The sequence below is a fragment of the Saccopteryx leptura genome, chromosome 2, assembly GCF_036850995.1.
Source record: "Saccopteryx leptura isolate mSacLep1 chromosome 2, mSacLep1_pri_phased_curated, whole genome shotgun sequence".
Taxonomy (NCBI): Eukaryota; Metazoa; Chordata; class Mammalia; order Chiroptera; family Emballonuridae; genus Saccopteryx; species Saccopteryx leptura.
The window spans coordinates 383,685,879-383,706,611 of record NC_089504.1 but is presented as its reverse complement, the minus strand read 5'-3'; the positions used below and the strand labels follow the sequence as shown (position 1 = coordinate 383,706,611).

At 49.7% G+C, this 20,733-nt stretch overlaps 1 protein-coding gene across 3 annotated transcripts in view; it reads left to right on the top strand.

The window, feature by feature from the left end:
- Positions 1 to 20,733, top strand: part of BCR (BCR activator of RhoGEF and GTPase) — a 119,695-nt gene that overhangs the window by 19,515 nt on the left and 79,447 nt on the right. The window contains exon 1 of one of the 3 annotated variants that reach the window (XM_066365526.1): positions 15,005 to 15,156. The exons of the other annotated variants lie outside the window; for them this stretch is intronic. The gene's annotated coding sequence lies outside the window, so the exon portion shown is untranslated. Of the gene's footprint in view, positions 1 to 15,004; positions 15,157 to 20,733 lie in introns of those variants that run through there. 3 annotated transcript variants of the gene reach the window in all.

The window sequence follows — 20,733 nt, the reverse complement described above, 5'->3', positions numbered from 1 at the left end:
CTGAAGTGAGAAGTGGGGAGGCAGAGAGACAGACTTCTGCATGCACCCGACCAGTATCCACCTGGCAAGCCCACTAGGGGGCAATGCTCTGCCCATCTGGGGCATTGCTCCATTGCAACTGGAGCCATTCTAGTGCCTGAGGTAGAGGCCATGGAGCCATCCTCAGCGCCTGGGCCAACTTTTCTCCAATGGAGCCTTGGCTGCGGGAGGGGAAGAGAGATAGAGAGAAAGGAGAGGGGGAAGGGTAGAGAACCAGATGGGCACTTCTCCTGTGTACCCTGGCCAGAAATCAAACCCAGGACTTCCACACACTGGGCCGACACTCTACCAATGAGCCAAGCAGCCCGGGCTGTGGCTTTTTTTCTGTGCATTCTGATTGTGGATTCAGTTTGCTAGGTAGCGTCGTCCAGTTAATTCTGGCCTATGGAGTCCTACCTGGCTTGAAGGGAAGCTCAAAGGAGACTGAATGCTGTGGTGGAAAAGAGGTCTTATAGAAGGGAGAGAGGCCATACATGGCTGCACTCAGCCTGCAGACGGGCAGAAGCCAGGCCAGGACAGCAGGACATTGTGAGGTTTGTCAGATCAAACACCTCACTGTGCCTGAGGGCTGGCAGCATGTAGGTTGTGTGGTTGTGTAGGTTGGAGGTGCGGGCAGATACAGCAAGGCTGCATTTGGAGGGAGGGCTGCATGGTGTAACAGGCTCAGGGAAGAAAAGAGAGGAATGGATATTTCTCTGGCAGTGATCAATTGTCTCACACTGCAGTGGGCATCCATCTAATTGTTTTAGTACTCAGTGTATCTGGGAGCCAGCAGTTCAGGATTCTCTGCCATCCCCCGATTATGGATTTATAGAGCTGGGGCTCATGCTGTTTCCTTTTCCTGCTCTGTGTTGCCCGTCTTGGCCATGCTGTCGGCTACCATGCTGATGCTAGGTGAATTATTTACACTCCCTGGGCCCCTGAATGCCCACCTGTAAATTAGGAAGCCACACAGTAGCGTCTTTTAGATCCCTTTAGTTTCTTGATTCCAAATTAAATTATGTCACCCTGACTTCCCAGAAAATTACTTGGAAGACCTAATTGGCAAGTATCCTGAAGCAGTCTTTGTGCAAAACCCTGATTGGGTTTGGCTGCCTCTAGTGCCTGGGGTCTGGAGAGCTGTGGTGGGCCAGGGGGTGGGTTTGGCTCTGTGTGCAAGTTTAATAGGAACCAGAATGCTGCTTTGCTGGTTGATTTGACATCTTCCTTTACTGCCCCACTAGCCAGGGACAGGGGTCAGCAAACCCCTCAGGTCCTTGGACCAGCCCCCAGGGCTGGCACAGATGCTCAGAAGCATGCAGGTGTTACCTGGGCAGTGTGCTGAAATGCAGAGCATGGGCAGCAGAAAGGCATCTGCCAGGGCAGAGGTGATGGCGTCCAGGCAGGTAGTTGTCAGGGGGAGGCCTGGGCATGCCAGTTGGTACCTAGCCAGCCAGAGCAGCTCTGTGTGGTCAGAACGCTGTGCAGAAACTCGTGCTGAGATAAGCAGGCTCATGTGCATGGTGTTGCCTGCATGCATCCCTATGTTGTGGTGTCGGAGGGACGTCGGTACCTTGGGACCATCGTTTACCTTCGTCACAGATGACCGGTCCTCTAGCAGCCTGCTGCCTTGTGAAGGCCCCACTTGTGATCAGTCCGAGGCTCATGTCCTACAGCAGAAGCTCTCTGACATTCCCAGTGCCAGCGGAGCTGGTTAGCCCCAGGGTTGGGTTGGTCAGTCTGGCGGGCATGAGGACAGGAAGGAGTCTGTGCTGACCATCTGTACACCCATAGACGAGGATGCCTCAGAGCAGCCTGCACTTTCCTTGAGAACTTTCCTTCTGGCAGGCTTGGCTTCCTGTGCACTTTGACTCCCAAGGACCCCAGAGTGTTCTTGTGTTCCTTCTGTTGTGGTATTGCAGGAGAGAGACCCTCCCCAACCCTTTACTGGAAATTTGCACTTGGGTTTAGCTTTATACTTTGTCACGGGATCCCATGTGCCTTCCGGGATCAGAGCCCCACTGCACCCTGTGGGGAGCTAGGTGGTGCCTGCCACGCTGATGCTCAGACATAGGAGCTCAGAAGGGTAAGCAGCTTCCGTGGCAGACTCTGGCTTGAAACCAAAGGCGTTATTTGAGCCTCTGCTTTTTTTTCTGCAGTATTGGGTTTGGCAGACCTTTTCTTAAAGGGCCAGATAGTAACTAATTTATGTTTTGTGGCAGAGAATTGAAGTCAAGGCTCTTGGGTAAGTACTTATATAACCATTTCAAATGTAATCATTTAAAACCATTCTCAGATCCCTAGTCACACAAAAACAGGTAGTGATGGCTGGATTTGGCCATGGGCCCTGCTGATCCCTGTTCTGCAGAGAGCTGCCTCCTAATTCCTGGTGATTAGGAAATGAGGTGGTGGAGCTGTGTTTGGGTGTCTTACATCCGTGTTCAGGAGCTCACACGATTCCCCATGGGACCTGAGGTGGATAGTGTGAGTCTTTCTCTCCTCCTGAGGGCTCTTGCCTCCAGGACGTTGCTGCAGGTGCTGGAGCTGGGGTGGGAGGTGACCTCCTGGTTAACAAGGCCCAGTCCTCTCCCGTGCACCCTGCTGCTCCCAGCATTGACTGTTGATCCCCTGAAACAAGGACAGCTACAGGTTAATACTCATTGAAGCTGGCTAACGGGATGTGGGTACTCATGATGCTGTGTTGTCTATTTTGTATGTGTCTGAAATTTCTCATAATGAAAAGTTTTTTTTTTAAAAAGCCATTAGTTGCCTGACCTGTGATGACGCAGTGGATAAAGCGTCGACCTGGAAATGCTGAAGTCGCCGGTTCGAAACCCTGGGCTTGCCTGGTCAAGGCACATATGGGAGTTGATGCTTCCAGCTCCTCCCCACCTTCTCTCTCTGTCTCTCTCTCCTCTCTCTCTCCCTCTCTGTCTCTGTCTCTCCCTTTCTCTCTCCTCTCTAAAATGAATAAATAAAATTAAAAAAAAGCCATTAGTTGATTAAAGCTCTAAAAATATACCCTCCATCTTGAGAGAACAAAGTGTTGGAATCCTGAATCTTCCTCAAGCCCCCAATATGTGAGTAAATCCTGCTCACCTGTTTCCTAGCAGCAGATGTGCCTAAGAGGCAGCAGCCATACCTAAGCTACTCCATCCGTCTGTCAACCATTCATCCGACTATCTATAATGTCTGGCCATCCATCATTCATCCAGCCATCTGCCTTAGTTCAGTGGGGCTGCTACACCAGAATAGCACAGACTGTGTGCCTATAAACAACAGTTTTATTTCTCACTGCTTTGAAGGCTAGGGGACCATGATCAAGGTGCCGGCAGATTTGGTGAGGGCTCGTTTTCTGGTTCATTAGATGGCCATTTTCTCATTGTGTCCTCACATGGCAGAAGGAAGAAGGGACAGAGCTCTTGGGATCTCTTTTATTAGGGCCCTATCCCATTCATGAGGGCTCCACCCTTATGACCTAATTACTTCCCAAAGGTCTACTCCCTAATGCTATCACATTGGGAGTTAGGTTTCATAAACTCAGTCTGTAGCATCATCCATCATTCATTCATCATCAGCCCATCCAGACATCCATCCATTCATTCATTTATTCTTTCATTTATTCATTCACCCATCATCCATCCATCATCCAACCATCCATCCATCCGTCTCTTCATCTGAAGTTCATGGACTACCTGCTGGGGTCCAAGCCCTGTGCTTAGGCTTTCACACAGTCTTTGACCCCAAGGAACACATAGACTCATAGCAGCTGACAAATGGGTGCTGCGATGGTGGTGACAGCCAAATGGACACTGAGAAGTGACTAATTATGCTGTGTTAGTTCAAAGAAGGTAGCCCGTTAGCTGGGTCTTGAATGGACTCAAATGAAGAATATGCTAGGGTATTGTGAGGGGAGGGAGTAGAGGAGAAGGAGGAAACATTCTGTGCATTAGAGGCATGGAGGAGTGGGATGGCATAGCTTGCTGCAGGGTTCAACAGCCAGAGCATGGCGTTGGGGCAAAGGACTGGCTGGTGATGAGGTGGGGTGGTCTGGTGCTACCTGCATGGAGGATGAGATGAGGGTGAGGTGTGAGAGTCCACCCTGCCAGCTCTATGCCCTACCTCTCAGCGTGCCCAGGCCACCGTGGGCTCCTGGACTTTTTCTGGACCGAGCTTCTCCCCCAGGTGACAGTCTTGCTCTAGCTGAGGCAGATGTACCCACCTGTACTCACCTTCATTTTGGCTCCTTGGCTCACAGTCTTCTGTTGGTAAGCCCCAGTCCAGACAGAGGGGTGTTTTGTGTTCATGTGCAAAATAAATAGGCAGGAACGTCAGTGTCTGTGGCACTTGATGCTTCAGTTGACTCCTCATAAGCCTGGTGTGGGTAGCTGTCCAGAAACCTCTGTCAGGCCCTCTCGATGCTTGTAAGAACCTTAGTCTGGAATCCATTGGCTGGGAAAGCAGAGAGAAGCAGCTGGTGCTTCTCCGGCGCCCGTCCTCCCACGCCTGCGCATGTGTCTGTCTGCATGACGTGGAGGGTCTGTGGTTGCTTGAAGGCTGTAGCCAAGGCTGCGATGTCAGGGTTTCTTTGTCAGGCAAGAGCACGCGTGGTCAGTTACCACTGTGGGAAGAGTTATTGGGGTTTTAGGGTTTGTTGTTGTTTTTAATTGTGGTAAAATACAGATGACATAAAAATTACCATCTTAACCATTTTTAAGCACACAGTTCAGTAGTGTTAAGTACACTCACACTGTTGTGCAACCATCACCACCATCCACCCTCAGAACTTTTTCATCTTCCCAAACAGATACTCTGTCCGCATTAAACAGCTCTCCACCCCACTCCCCAGCCCCTGACAACCGTTCCACTTTCTCTGAATTTGATGGCTCTGGGTACCTTATATATGTGGAATGATACAGTATTTCTTCTTTGTAACTGGCTATTTCACTCAGCTTATCTTCACAGTTCATCCATATTGTTGCATTGATCAGACTCTCCTGAGTAATACTCCCCCGTGTGGGTACACTGCATTTGCTTATCCATTCTTCTGTTGATGGACATTGGGATGGCCTCCACCTCTGGCTATTGTGTATAATGCTGCTGAGTATATGAGTCCACAAATTCATTGGTCCGTTCTTTTAACATCAGATTTTTATGTTCCTCTCCTTCAGCTTTGGTTTTTTACTTGTTTATTTTTAATTGAGATATAACTGACATGTAACATTGTTAGTTTTAGATATATAACTAATTTGATATATGTATATGTTGCAAAATAATGACCACAGTAAGTTCAGTTAAAGTGTCTCCCCACCCATAGTTATAGGTTTTTCTTTTCAGCTATTTGTTTTTCAATCAATTTCTTTTACTCTTTTAACAAATTTCCAATCACAGGAATTTTTATCCATTAAGAAATGAAATCCTAGCCTGACCAGGTGGTGGTACAGTGGATAGAGCGTCGGAACGGGATGCGGAGGACCCAGGTTCAAGACCCCAAGGTCGTCAGCTTGAGCGTGGGCTCATCTGGTTTGAGCAAAGCTCACCAGCTTGGACCCAAGGTTGCTGGCTTGAGCAAGGGGTTACTCGGTCTGCTGTAACCACACAGTCAGGGCACATATGAGAAGGCAGTCGATGAACAACTAAGGTGTCAAACGAGAAACTGATGATTAATGCTTCTCATCTCTCTCCATTCCTGTCTGTCTGTCTCTGTATAAAAAAAAAGAAATGAAATCCTAGATTGAGGGTAAAAAAATACATATCTTGTCAATTAATCTGTTCTTTTTTTAAAATATACCAAAGGTCCAAAGGATGCTATGATGACATTGAGGTGTGTGTGCATTGACATGTAATTTACAGACTGTAGAAGTCACTCTTTCTGGTGTTCTGTTCTGTGCGTTATGACAAAATTGTGTAACCACCACTACAATTAAGATACACAGCAGGTGCATCACCCCAAAAGCTTCACCACCCCAGAGAGTTCATCAGCTCCAGAAAGTTCTGTCACCTGTGTCCCTTGTAGACATCAAGGTGTTCTGTTCTGTGCGTTATGACAAAATTGTGTAACCACCACTACAATTAAGATACACAGCAGGTGCATCACCCCAAAAGCTTCACCACCCCAGAGAGTTCATCAGCTCCAGAAAGTTCTGTCACCTGTGTTCCTTGTAGACATCTCTCCCACCTGCAGCCCCTGGCAGCCACTGAGTACTTTCTGTCCCTGTGGTCCCTTGTAGACATCAAGGTGTTCTGTTCTGTGCGTTATGACAAAATTGTGTAACCACCACTACAATTAAGATACACAGCAGGTGCATCACCCCAAAAGCTTCACCACCCCAGAGAGTTCATCAGCTCCAGAAAGTTCTGTCACCTGTGTCCCTTGTAGACATCTCTCCCACCTGCAGCCCCTGGCAGCCACTGAGTACTTTCTGTCCCTGTGGTTTCACCTTTTGCTGAACGTTGAGTGTTGAATAAATGAAATCCCACAATGAGTAGCCTTTTCGGTCTGGCTTCTTTCACTTAGAGAGTGCTCTTGAGATTCATCCAAGTTGTTGTATGTATTGATAGCTTGTTCCTTTTTATTCCTGAGGAGCATTTTATCACATGGATGGGTTGATAACAGCCCCTGCCCTTTCTGTTCTAACAGCTTTATTGAGATATGACTTATCCTGTAGTTCAGGGGTTGGGAACCTTTTTGGCTGAGAGAGCCATGAACACCACATATTTTAAAATGTAATTCCGTGAGAGTCATACAATATGTTTAACACTAAATACAGGTCTTACTTTATGTAAGACCAACATTTTTAAAGTACAATAAGTCTCTGAATTCTTTTTAATAACGTTGTTATGCTGTTGCTAATCAATGATGAATAAAGTACTTCTTACCATTAATGTGACTTCTGGTGCTGCATGGTTTTGCTGATGGCTTTGTAGTCTGGTTGATACGTGGTGAGGTTAAGCTTCATGCAGGCGTTGAGACTTCCATCTGTTAAACGTGATCGTAGGTTGGTCTTAACGTTCTTTAGATGTGAGAAAGACTGCTCACATGCATACGTAGAGCCAAACATTGTCAGTACAGCAATACTCACGCTGCAGTGTGTGGTATGTGATGGGAAGCGCGTTCCAAGTTTTGACAATCAGCTGGTCCGCAGTTTGAAGTTTTTTCATTTCTCCCCACTTGTGTTTGCTTGCCAACTCTGCTTGCTGTCGTGCAAGTCTTTCCAAATCTTCATTCAGTGACTTGAACTTATTCACCCACATGTCTGAGGCCTTCAGGTCAGCAGCATGTAGCTCAAAGTCTCTGATGGGGACACCGGGGATATAACTCAGCTCAGTGCTGTCCACTGCACACTCGTGTGGATGAGTGATGAACTTAAAAAGACAAGTGTACTCAAGAAATTCTCCGAAGCACACTTCGACTGCAGGAGATTAGATGTGAAGCCCGCTAGCTGCTGGAGATCAAGATGTTGAGCAGGGTCACTTGCTGTGCATGTATCTTTAAACTCTCCTAGTTTTTCAAAGTGTAGTCAACGACCTGTTTCAGTGTCGGCTATGAAGAGTTCCAGCTTGTTTTCAAATGCAAACACTGCTTGTTGAAGGGATAAGACTGTGTATTTCCAACGCTTTGCATTTTCACATTGAGCTGGTTCAGATGTTCAGTCATGTCCACAAGATAGTAGAACTTCGGGAGCCACTCAGTGTTAGCTAACTCAGGATGCTCGACGTTTTTATTTCAAGAAAAGTTCGGATTTCACTCAGACAAGCTGCAAAACGGCTGAGCGCCTTCTCTCTTGACAACCAACGCACATTGCTGTGCAGAAGCAGACCAGGATAATTATTCCCAACTTCATCCAGCAGTGTTTTAAACTGGTGATCATTTAAAGCTCGGGCAACAGTAAAGTTGACCACCCGAATGACCAGAGACATCACCTCACCAAGCTGCTCGCCACACATCTGAGCACAAAGCGCCTCCTGATGTAGGATGCAGTGAAAACATAGGATGGGTCTCTTTTCATGTTCACAAAGAAGCTCTACGAATCCTCTGTTTTTCCCCACCATGCACGGAGCACCATCAGTACACACCGAAATAAGTTTATCCATTGGTAGATTTTTTTCTTTAGTGAACTCAGTGAAAGACTTGAATAAATTCTCCCCTCTTGTTGTCTCTTTCATAGGCAAAACAGCAAGACTTTCCTCACTTAGTGTGTCACTGACAGCATACCTTGCAATCACACTGAACTAGGATAAATGGCTTATGTCTATTGACTCATCCAAAGCGAGAGAAAAGAATGGTGCTGCATTTATGTCCTTCTCTTGTGTTGCCTCAATTTGATTTGCCAAAATGATGGTACAGTCGTGAACAGTTCTTGTCGACAGAGGCATGTCTTTTATTTGTTTGATTATCTTATCTTTATCCGAAAAGTCGTCAAAAAGTTCATTGGCAACATCAAGCATGAATGTTTTGGCATACTTCCCATCTGTGAATGGCTTTCTGTTTCTTACAGTTGTTAAAACACCAGCAAAGCTAGCCGAATTCCAGTCACCTTGTTGGGTCCAAACACGGAGTTGCTGCTGACTAGCTTGCACTCTGCACAGTAGCTCTTGACATTCTTTCTTCCTGCTGTCACCGCTGGATATTTCGATGCAAATATAGTATGGCATGTGTTGAAGTGCCACTTTATATTTGACCATTTCATCGATGCAATTTTACGATTGCATATTAAACACACTGCAGAACCTGCTCTCTCCACAAAGGCGAATTCCTCTGTCCATTTCTGCTGAAAAGTACGATACTCCTCATCTTTTTTTCTTTTAGCCATCTTCTTCATCAAAAGGGTTTCTGCAATTAGCTAGCTGACTTCTTTATTAAAAGGAGGGAAGTTTACTTCCTGACCTCCCAACGACCTATGTACGTTAGGCATTATCCAATAAAAATTTGGTGTTGTCCCGGAGGACAGCTGTGACTGGCTCCAGCCTCCCGCAACCATGAACATGAGCGGTAGAAAGTGAGTGGATTATAATACATGAGAATGTTTTATATTTTTAACTTTATTTTTTTATTAAAGATTTGTCTGCAAGCCAGATGCAGCCATCAAAAGAGTCACATCTGGCTTGCGAGCCATAGGTTCCCGACCCCTGCTGTAGTTCATCCACCTTAGGTGTGCCATTTGGTGGTCTTCAGTAGAGTCACAGAATTGGTTGACACAAGTACCACGGCCATCTCAGCCCAGAGCGTTTTCATCACGCCCAAAGGGAAGCCTGCACATGGTTGCAGTCTCTTCCTGTGCCTTCTCTCGGCCCTGGCCACCACTAACCTGCTTTCTCCCTCTCTGGATTCTCCTTTTCTGGATGTTTCATACAAATGAGATCATACAGTACTTGGCTTTTGGTAGACATTGTTCTTTTTTTTTTTTTTTTAACTTTTGGAAGCTCCACGCCACTCCTCTGGGGCTGGGAAGAGAGAAGCTTACTCCCTCTGTATGTCCCCAACTCCTTTCTGAGTCCAGCCTTTCTGTCCAGATTTGGGACCTTTCATTTCAGGCTAACAGGAAACAAAACCCCTTTCTCTTCTGGCTTCTTTCCCATAACCAGGGTCTGCCTGTCCCACCCTCAGCCTCCCACAAATATGTGGATCCCCAAAGTGGCAGGTGGATGGGAGGTCGGACCCTTCAACCTCTAAGAGGGGCTTGCAGCTTTTCCATGTGCCTCTCCTCTTCCCCGTGAGCCCCCTGCTGAATTCCCCTTTATTATTTTTGCTGCCTGATTGGCCAGGCCCCAGGAAGGGGACTGCAGGCTGGAAAAAGGCTGCTGTGGCATATGGCCACGCCCGCTGCCTGCAGCCTGAAATCCAAGCTGTGGATGGAGGACTGACTGCGGTTAGGACTGGCGGGTGCACTGGCTCTGCAGGACCGAGAACCTGCAGGGTGGGCTGTGATCACAGTTGGATTCCTTCACTGCCTGTGGTCCTTGGACTTGTGCCTGCTGACACATGTCCCTGGGAACCACAGAGGAATTTGGAGTTTACAGGGATACCTATTGCCCAGGGACCCCGAGGCCTCAGCAGGAAGTGCAGTAGGAAGCCTGTTGGAGTGGTTGCTGTGTAGGTGCTTGAGACCCACCAGGCTTTCAGGGCCTGGAATAAGCCCCCATCAGGCTCTCTGGGGCCAGGGTTCTCAGCTTCTCCAGCGGGAGCACAGTTCTTGTTCTGAGACTGCAGAGGACTGCTGGAACCAGACAGCATTGCAGACTGGCATCCGTGGGTGGTTCCCACCCATTAGCATTGCTGTACATCTCCTAACTCAACACATACGATTAGCCCCCTCTCTGATTCTGATGGACGATGTTTACGACTCTGTTTTGGTTTGTTTCCTCATTTGAAAAGAAAAATAGATGCACCTGCTCTCAGACCAAGAGACATGGCAGCTTCAAGCTGCATGCTTAGTTCCGAGTATAGCTCAGACCAAGGAGTGAATTAGTCATAAATCAGTGTCTCATCCGTGGAGGACTTGGAGTTGTGAAGGATGGCGGACTTTCCTCTTCACCACTGGGAGGGTGGGTCCACAAAAAGGGTGAGAACTGGCAGTGTGATAGCACTCACTGTTTGGGGAGACTTTCAGGCTTCCCCATAGGACAGCACTCCTGGGTGGTGCCATGAGAATCGCTTTTGTCAGGTTTTGTTCTGACCTGTGGACTCATCTGCCCAGCTGTCCCCTTGCTCATCTGGGTCAGGGCTGGCCATCCCGGTCCAGCCATCCCAGAGAAGATGTGGCTGACTCCTGCAGCCAGCCCTCTGTACACCCATGAACCTGAGCCTGGTGGGAATGTCCAGGGTAGACACTGGCCAGTCAGTGGGATAACAGTGTTGTTGATTTATGTTCCCAAGTTCTGGCGGTCTGGAGTGAGGCGGGGGTGGGGCTAAGAGGTGTGGTGAGCCTCCCCTTGAGAGATGGTTGGGCTCAAACTCCTGAGGGACACAGAGCCCAGTCCCAGCCTGGGTCCTGCTCTGCCCAGGCAGTTCATTCCCTCTGACAGCCTCGATGGCGAGCGCACCATTTGCTAACCTGCCGCGAAGAAGGAAGGAAATGCTTCCACTTAAGATCCCACTTTCATTTCTGTTGAATGTTGTGGAAAATAGATTCCTGAGAATTGATGAAGGACAGTTATTTTTTCATCTGTAAAAATCACCTATAGAAATCATCTACCGAGGGACTCACCGTAAAGGTTCAGTGAGATGATGTGTATGGAAAAAGCACTCTGCTGGCTCCTGGCACACCTCAACCACCTAATCACACTTGTTCTCCTTTTGTAGTTACAACAGATAGCAGGAGAGGCTGCTGGCCACTTCATCAGCTGTCTGAAGGTTTGGGTGGTGGTGGTGTGTTTTTTGTTGTTTTTTAAGTGGCGAAATGTAAGATGAGATGCCTTTTCCCTTAGAGTTGGAAAAGCCCAGAGCATCCATTTCCAGGCAGTGATTTTTCAAATGGTTTTGTTTTATTTTAGGAACAGAGCCCTTCTCTCTCTCTCTCTCTCTCTCTCTCTCTCTCTCTCTTTTGTGACAGAGTCAGAGAGAGGGACAGATAAGAACAGACTGGAAGGGAGAGAGAGATGAGAATCCTCAACTCTTCGCTGCAGGCACCTTAGTTGTTCGTTGATTGCTTTCAGAGACCTTCTCTTTAAATAACATTTTGGACAACACCTTAGTACCTAAAACAGATCTGAAAGGAACCCCAGTAGCTGAGCCTGGTCCGGCTCAGCCTCCCCACCCCTGGCTGCTGCAGTCTCCGCATGGCTCTGAGAACCTGCGTTTATTTTCTCCTGGCTGATTTGCATTCTGTGTGTGCTGTCTTGGGGGTAGCAGTGGGAGTCCGGAGGAAGATCCTGCCTGGGGATGGGTGCTCCGTGTCTTATCTAAGGTGGAGTCGGCCAGGCAGGGAGCAGGCCACAGTCAGTCCCAGGCGTGACCAGCTCTTTGTTGCGGTAGGTGTGGGCTGGAGCAAAGGGACTCTAGCTCCCTGCCTGTGTCTGTGAGTGTGCTTTCCAAACCTGCCCCTGGCCTGGCACAGCACTTTGCTTTTGCTCTTTTTCTGTTTAAATTGTGATAAAATTTGTAAGTGTATTAAGTATGTTCACATTGTTGTGCAACCCTTACCACCATCCGTCGCCAGAACTTTTACCTCTTCCCTAAATGAAACTCTGCCCCTTTAAATAATAACTCCCACTCTCCCCTCCACCCAGTTCCTGGCAACCACCATTCTCCTGTCTGTCTCTATGAATTCGGCTGCTTTAGGTACCTCATTTGAGTAAAATCCTACAGTATTTATCCCTTTATGTCTGGCTTCTTTCCTTTAGTATAATGTCTTTCCTTTAGTATATCATCCATGTTATGACATGTCAGAATTTTCTTCCTTTTTAAAAATGAGTAATATTTCAATGTATGAATATACCATCTTATTTTATTTATTTTTACCCATTCATCTGTCCATGGACAGTTGGGCTGTTTCCACCTTTTGGCTCTTGTGAATGATGCTGCCGTGAGCGGGGGTGTCATGCTTTTCCTCTTGACCTGGAAGTAGGTCCCTCCTACGTGAGCAACCAGGGCACCACTCAGCCCCGTTGACTGGAGACGGGAGAGGGCAGCCCTTCTCTTGCAATAACTACCGTGAGTGCAGCCCTCTGGACTGTAGCAGGTTGCTGATACCAGAGGGCTGGAATTCTGGCTGCAAGTCCCACTTCCATTTCCAGCCACCTTCTCTGCCGGGGGAACTTGAGTCAGCTGCTCTTGGGACTTGGTGAGCCTCCAGTGAGGTTCCTGGGAGAAGGGAGTGTTTCTGTGTGATTCCAGCTGCCTCTGAGCAAGTCAGAGACAAAACCAGAGTTGAGGTAGGACAAGTACAAGCTTGGTTTTGACACTCTGCTTCCCAAGTGGAATAGGATGGTTGGGTTGGGCCCTCCTCCAGACTACACCACAAAGTGTGGGGCTGGCCTTGGGATGGGACTGCGATTCTGCACCCCATTCAGCAGTTCAGGAACCAAGTTAGGGCCTGCCTTCAGGGGCCGGGGCCACGAAAGAGGGATATGGGATCAGTGAGTCAGGAGTCAGAGAGTGACAGAGACTAGGCACTGCACCTTTCCTGGAAACCTGGATCATTTTTCTAGAATAACCAGGTTCCCTTTCGTTTTGCCACATTCAGGAAATCTGGCTGAGCTGGTAATTATGAAATCTAACTGCGAAACGTCTCATGTGCAACCTTCTGTTTCCCTTGAGTGTTGAGGAGGAAGCTGTGGGTGCATTTTATGGACAGGTGCTTACAGAATTTTCCTCTTTGGATGGCTCTAGGGCCTTGGTAAGTGTTGGCAGCACCAGCATTGATGTATGTGGGGCTTGGCTTCAGAACACAAATGCCTGTGTTTCTGCAAAGCTAAGTCTATTCCTGACCCCTTTTTCATCATGGTTCAAGGGTGACTTTCTCTTTGAATTCTCAGTGTCTACATTGTTTAAGAGTCATTAGTGTGTTTATAAGCTCTGACCCAGTAATCCCACCCTTGGATATTTTCCTAAGGAAATGGGACTTTTTTTTTTTCCTTTTTCCTTTTTCGGTATTATTATGTGAAACTAGTCATTGTACTCATAACAGTGGAAAGCTGGAAACAAACGAAACATCCAGCAGGAGAAAAGGGGTTACATTAGTGGTGTGGACTAGTATGTAATTATCACATGGTAACAGTGAAAATTATGTAGCAAAGTAGAATTTGCTCTTGGGTGGAAAAAGTGACATACAGAAGTTGTATGTGTTAGGATTTATATGTCATCTCACTGTGTAACAAACCTTCCCCAAAGTTAGTGACTTAAAACAATATGATCTGATTTTTTGTGACTCTGTGGATTGGTTGCTATCACCTGTTGGGGACACTGAAAGGCTGGGACCTATCTCCCTGTGATCTCTTACCTACCGTTCTACCATTCAGTGTGAATGTCTTCACACAGAGGCCGGTTCCAAGTGCAAAGGCAGATTTGAGGCCTGGGCTTTGAATTTGTACCCTGGCACTTCCGCTATGTTGGTCAAAGTGGATCCCAGGGCTGGTCCAGGGCCAGAGGGCTGCTGAGCCAAAACTAGACTTTGCCTCCTGATGGGAGGGGCAGCAGCATCTCGTTGCCACGGGGCATGGACACAGACAGGTGTGATGTGGTCCCTGGGGTCCGGGCTATGTCACCCACTTGGGGTTTCAGTTATGTAGTCACAGGACAGGGATGCAGGAATCGTAGGAAAATGAACCTAAAGGATTGGTCAGGGAGGTGAGGTTATGGGTGATATTTTTTCCTTTAGATTTTGGCTATGGCCATGTTTATATAATAGGTTTAAAACAATTCTCTACGCACTGCCCATGGGATGCCTAGCTTGAGAAGGATGGGGTGAGAGGCCCGACTTGGAGGTGCTATAAACTGGCAGGCTTGGCCAGTGTAGGACTTCAGCAGCCTGGGCTTTGGGAAGAAGGCATTCAGAGATAGTGACCAGCCCTGTAGGGCATCCTTGAGCTTCTCAGCGCTCTCTCTACGCTGTAACCTCTACGGAGGGTGTATGGGCCCTGGCTGCATCATGGATGGACTCAGGCCATTGCAGGTGTTGGTAAGCCACCTCCATGAGGCAGGCATGTGCCCAACCAGCAAGGCTGACCATACATAGGCCGAGGGGGATTCACGGGGACCCTTGTGTCCAAGGATAGTGCTGTCCTGTCCAGTTGATTTAATCAGGGCACAAGGTCTATTTGTGTATCCCCCTAGGTTCCTTTTTTAGGTCACTGCTGATCTAAACAAATAGATCTTTGTACTCTTCCAAGTTTTCTGTGAGTTTGAAAGTGTTTCAAAATAAGTTAAATAAATAAATACACTGAAACCGTGCTCTGTCTACGCATAGGATAGTTGTGAAGACTGAAGGAAGGGTGTTCCCACGCAGGTCGGGGCTCTGGGCAGGGTGGGCTTGAGCTGTGGCCACATACCGCCCACCCCCCAGCCATGAGCAGGGACCATTGGCTGGAACAGGACAGACCTCAATGCCTAGATCCTGCTGAAGGAAGAACTGAGGCCTGGGTTCCTGAGTTACCTTGTGGAGAAACGTTAGGTCTTGCACAGCTGTGGCCAGGAGAATGGTAAGAGTATCGAACCTGCCCCAGGCAAATAGGCCTTGCTCCAGGGGAAACCGAGGGCCACAGGATAACCCTCCTCTGATCAGAGAACTTCCTCCTCTGTTACATGGGGACCTGCCCCCTCTCAGCCTCCCTGACCTCATCCTCTTTCTCTTGGACTCCCAAATCTTTAGGGCCCTGTTAGCCAGCCCCTCTGGCCCCCTTAGCATGGGGTTTGTGCTCTGACCTGGCCTTCAGGCCCTGCTTTTGCCCTGGATTGCCAGGCTGTTTGGGGGCGGCGGGGAGCACTCGGAGATGGGTGAGTGTCTAGGTCTTATCTTGCTGCTGGTCACCTCAGAGCTTCTGTCTCCTCACCCCGCTCTTGCCATCCCCGGAGGCTGTGTAAGGATCTGAGAGGTGACCTGGGGCAGTGTCTGGTGCACAGGGTACCCAGAAACTGAGTTCCCTCCCCTGACTCACTTGGTTTTCGTTTTTTCCTTAACAACTACAAAACATAACTAGGCAGAATTTATGGAAAGCCCCCTCCAGTATATAAGGCAGGTGAAGCTGGTGGACACTCCTCCCTTCCCTACATGACCCCACCTTGGGGGCACTGTGGGGTCTGAGAGCTGGGGAAGGGCAGCTGCAGGCCCTTCAGTTCTTGGGGATGACAGCAGGGAAGGAGGGCTCTGGTGTGTGTCTTGGCAGCATGGTGTATCTGCCGGGCCTGGTGACAGGTCGTCAACTCTCCTGCTTGTCGGCCTGGGCAATGCTGGCTGGGAACCAACCTGATAGCATGCTGGCCACTTAAGCCACAAGTAACTGGACAGGCATAGTGGATCTTATCCTCATAGCCCAGGGCTCCCGGCCTAGGGCAGCTGGCTGTTGTCCCGGCCCTGCTGCTGGGGCAGAGCAGGAGAGGACAGGGGAGGCCAGGCTAGGCACCTGCTGTAACAGGTTGTTTTTCTGTCCTGGAATGAGCCAGCTCCGAGGGTAGGTGACTGTCAGCAGCTGGGACAAGTTGCCTATTTACTTGCTTCATTAAGAGGCCCCTCACCCGTGGGAGAGGTCACGGCCCGGCCCTGCATGGGAGGAAGTGGTGTTTACTGAGCAGCCAGCTGGTGCGGGGTGCAGAGGTGGTTAATCCCTCATTACAGAGCCCAGGGGGCCTCAGCGTGCCTGCCCATGCCTGCCCTGCCACTGCCCTAATGGCCGTGATGATGGACGGATGGACAGAGGGCTGGCCAGCCAGACAGTGAAAACAGGAAACCTAATCTTTTTAAAAAAATCCAGGGGAGGAGAGAAAGTGAAGAAGCAACGAGTATAAACCAACAGATGGCTGTTGTGGGGAAGTGGCTTCCAGCATGGCTGTGCTTCTGAGCTGGAAATTCCAGTGACTCAGCAAAAAGTTGGGGTTGCTCGCTGAGGACCCTTGAGTGGGCATCTTCCAGGTTTCTCTGACAGATGATATTTTAGCAGGAAGCCTCTTGCTCCCAGCCTTTCCACACTGTGCTTCCAAAACCATCCCCTTGTGGAGCCCAGAGCCCAGTGGGCTGGGCTTGGTTTAGGTCCTCTCCAGGTCCACCAGTGTTTGTGCCAGATTCATCTCAAGGGCTGCAATCGTCACTCCCTTCTCAGAATCCCCTTGGCCTGGAGCTTGAGGCTTCGTTCCCAGGCAGGCTGGCAGGCAGGCCTGCAAGACCATCCACATTTCGCTGTCCCACCTTCTCAGGCTCTGTCCTGGCAGCGGAATTCCCTCCTCCCTTCCTGCACCCCGTCTCTTCACCTGGAATGCCCCTCCATGTGTCCCACCTGCCAAGACCCACATGTCCTCCAGGGTCCAGCTCCAGTGCTACTTTTTTCAGAAGCCTCCTTCGTGCCTCCCCCCCCCACCACCCTAACCTCCCTCCCTCCCTTCCTCTCCCTTCACTTGTCTCCCTCCTCTGACCTCTCCCAGCCCTTCATTTGTACCTCCTTTGTGCACAGTCCAAGCTCCCTTTGGCACTATGATCACCACTTCTCCTGGGACATGGCCCTGGGGTTGGGGGTCGGGCGACTGGCCACTGCTCGAGTGACTGCAACGTGGGCGGGGGTGGCAGGGACGCCACCGTTCTTTGAGGCTGTCTGGCACGGACTCCTTATTGCACTCCCAAGACCAACAGATCATGCAGGGGTCCTGCTCTGCCCCCACCCTTGTAGGTCCATGAAGCATTTCCATTCCTCGAGTGGAGATCAAGGGAACCTACTTCCTTCTGTTGAATATGCTTCTGAAAGGAGGAGGGATGTATTTGAGGTTTCCCCTACAGCGTAGTGACAGCCACATGTCAGGTTCCAGAGGAGCTTTGAGGGGCATAGGGTAGGGGGCACGACCTCCTTGGAGAAGTGAGGTGCAGGTAATGCCAGGTGGTTGAGGATGGCCAGCCCAGGTTGCTGCTCTGCCCAGGTCATTTTGGCTCAGTGGCCCTGATTGTCTTCAGAGCAAGCAGCATTTGCTTTCAGGCCAAGTTCAGGTGTGAAGTGCTGAAAAGGCAGGGATCTCCTAGAGCCCGAGGCTGCCTGTGGGGCCTGAGACTGCTGGGGAGTGATTTTTCGTCCCTGCTCATTAGAGCGCTCAGCTCACTTGCTGTCACTCTCTGCTTGGTGCTTTTACTCAGTCCTTTGCAGTCAGCTTCTGAGATGACATGAAAATCAGAAGAGAGGAGCCAGCATGCACTGTGCGCTGCTAACAAGGTGTATGTCATTTTCTGGCTCTGCATTTCTGAATTAGGGGTTGGACCTGCTCTCTCTATTAGACTGTCCCTGGGGATGCTCAGGGAGTCTTCCTCACTTGGCAGCCTCTTGGCATCTTTGAAGCCTGTCTGCAAGACATCTGTTGATGGCAGCGCAAGATCTGCACAGATGACGACTTCCTTGGGTTCAGGTCCTCACCCTAATAAGTTCACAGCACCATATAATTATCTCCCGGTTCCAGCCTCCTTGACACTGAACTGGAATTGCTTCAAGTGCCATACTTCACTTTTCCCAGTGCACAAGGAATTTGTATCCGTAATTTGTTCCCTTTTTTACAAATCAGAGATTCAAAATGCAGATGAAAATTGACTGCTCAAGCTCCTGACGGAGCCTTCTGACCTCTGATGCTCACACCCGGAATGGCCCTCCCCAGGGACAGCAGAGGCACCTTTGCTCCACAGGGGAGCTGTGGAGGACCGATTCCCAGCCCTGCCCCACTGCCTCTGTGCCCTCTCCCCTTCACCCCCATTTCCCTCTGGCCCCATCGTACGTGGTGGTTCTCCTGTTACCACACCGCCTCCCCCGGGACCAGGACAGATGGGAGATGTCTTCACAGGAGGGGTTCAGATGATGGGTTTGGAGTAAGAGACTGAGAGATCCTGTAGGACCTTGAAGGGGGGAGCAGGGAACCCCTTTTACCCACCTGTGTGCTGAATGCAGAGGCCAGATCAGGGCACCTGTGTTGCTCAGTGCTTCTCAACAGAAAGTTCCCAGCTCCAGTTGGGTCTTTAAGGGCTCTCACTTCCAGGATGGAGGAAGCTATTTCTTGGGACTCAGGTCATATCCCCAGTTGGTGGTGAATATAAGTTTTGTTTTCCTGGTTGGGTTTATTGGATTTTCTGCCTACCCCCCCCCCCCCCAGTTCTTCAAATAGCTTTGAGGGAGGGGTAGGGAGTCATCTTTGTTATGAAAGTGACACTCATCAACTGTTCCTATACCTGTCCCTAACCTGTTGGTCTCCCTCCTGCCCAAGCTCCCTGAGGCCTGTAGTCACTGTCTGTCATGTTTAACTCTTGCATCCCCATCACCTAGAGCAGTGCTGGCACATAGCCCAAGCTTAGTTGTTTGCAGGGGGACAGGATGACAAACCTGCCTGTCTCAAACCCCCTCCCAGGCACAGTAAGGTCTGGATACTGGCAGTTTTTAGCCTAAGTGGGGATGTGGAACACATATATGTGAGAATTAAAATAAGTAGAGTGATCATTTCTACTACACTGGTGAGAACAGTGGCTGTGATTGGCAAATACATTGCGCAGATGTGAAATGCTGTGGAAATTCAGAGCAAGGGAGATGTTTCAGGGTGTGGGTGTGGGTGTGGGTGGAGATTTTGTGGAGAAGGCCAAGGAGGGTGGGATATGGCTAAGGGCAAAGGGCGCAGAAAGACGTGGTTCAGAGGTGCAGTGGGTTCAGGGGCCCTAACCAGCGGTGTGCCCCAAACACATCAGAAAGGCCAAAGCCAGATCATTGGTGTCTGGGGCACTGGGTTCAAGAGCCTGATTCTTCCCCTCTGGCAGTTGGGACCTCAAGACAGGTTCCTGGGCAGAATTCCTGTTCCCACTTTGGTCCATCTGGGTCTCTGGGCAGCATTTCTCTGTGGACAAGGGCTCAAGCAAGGTGTTAGAGTGAGTGCACAGGGGTATGGATATGAGCATGTGTGAGCCTGTGTGTATGTGTGCATGTGTACGTGAATGTCTGAATTCATGTGTGTGTGCAAGCATGCCTATGTCTGCATCCCACTCGGAGAGGAACAGTGGCTCCAGGGCTGGGCCTTGCACTCTCTGCTCATTTCTTAGCGTCTTGTGGCCTTGTCTCTCAGATGAGGATGCTGTCTTTGTCCTCATGTGCCTTGAGATGAAATGAGTGCACATGCAGAGTCCTGCCCATGAGAGTGTGTGGGCAGCAGGTCCTGGGTGAGTGTGCACGCTCATGCAGCAACTCCTGCCCTTCAGAGCATTAGCCCTCCTGATTTACTGGGCTCACAAATGGGGCTGGGAGGAGGATTCAAAGAGAGGCCAGGTGGGCGGGGTCTGAGAACCCCCAAATTCCAACAGGTGAGGAGCCAGCCAATGTCCACCCTCCCAGTGCACGGTGAGGTTGTGGCACCGGCCTTGAGATTTCGAGTTTGGGGGCTGGGCCCCAACTGCACATGGTTTTCACCCAGCCTCCCACACAGAGCTGACCAGGGGCTCTGATCCTCCGTGCAGTGCAAGCACTTCCCTGACCTGTTCTTTCCTTCTCCACCAGCAAACCCTGACTTAGGCCCTGCCTACCGAAGAGACACCTCTTCCTGCTTTTCCCAAGAGCAAAGGCCCTGGTGCCTGGGATGCCACTCAAGAGGAGTGACAGGAGGTCTCTTATCTTGGCCACCGGCCTAGAGGGCCAGTTTATCTCTCCCTTCCACACGGTGTAAAGGAAGCTGGTGCTGAAATGGCAGATGCAAGGACTGACTTCACAACAGGAAGATGGGTGTGGGTGCTGGTCCCTGGGCATCTACTGCGGCTGCCACATAGTAGTCACTCCTGATGTCCTGGGGCTACTTCTCTGGTCCTTAGGGCTCTCCTCAGAGGTGGTTTTTCGGACTGGCATTTATATTTTTGGCTTTGTTTGTAGACCATGCAGGGTATATTGGGACCTGCCTGTGTCACTCTGGTCAGGGTGGACGTGACTGCTGCCCTCTCCCTGGCAGCCTGGGTAGTACACAAGCTGGACACCATTTCTTCTAAAGCTCATCTTCTGCCTGTGTCTCTGGATGGGCCCAAAGTCCCCTCACTCGGAGTGACCTTGTGAGTGAATGAGCCACATTCTTCCAGG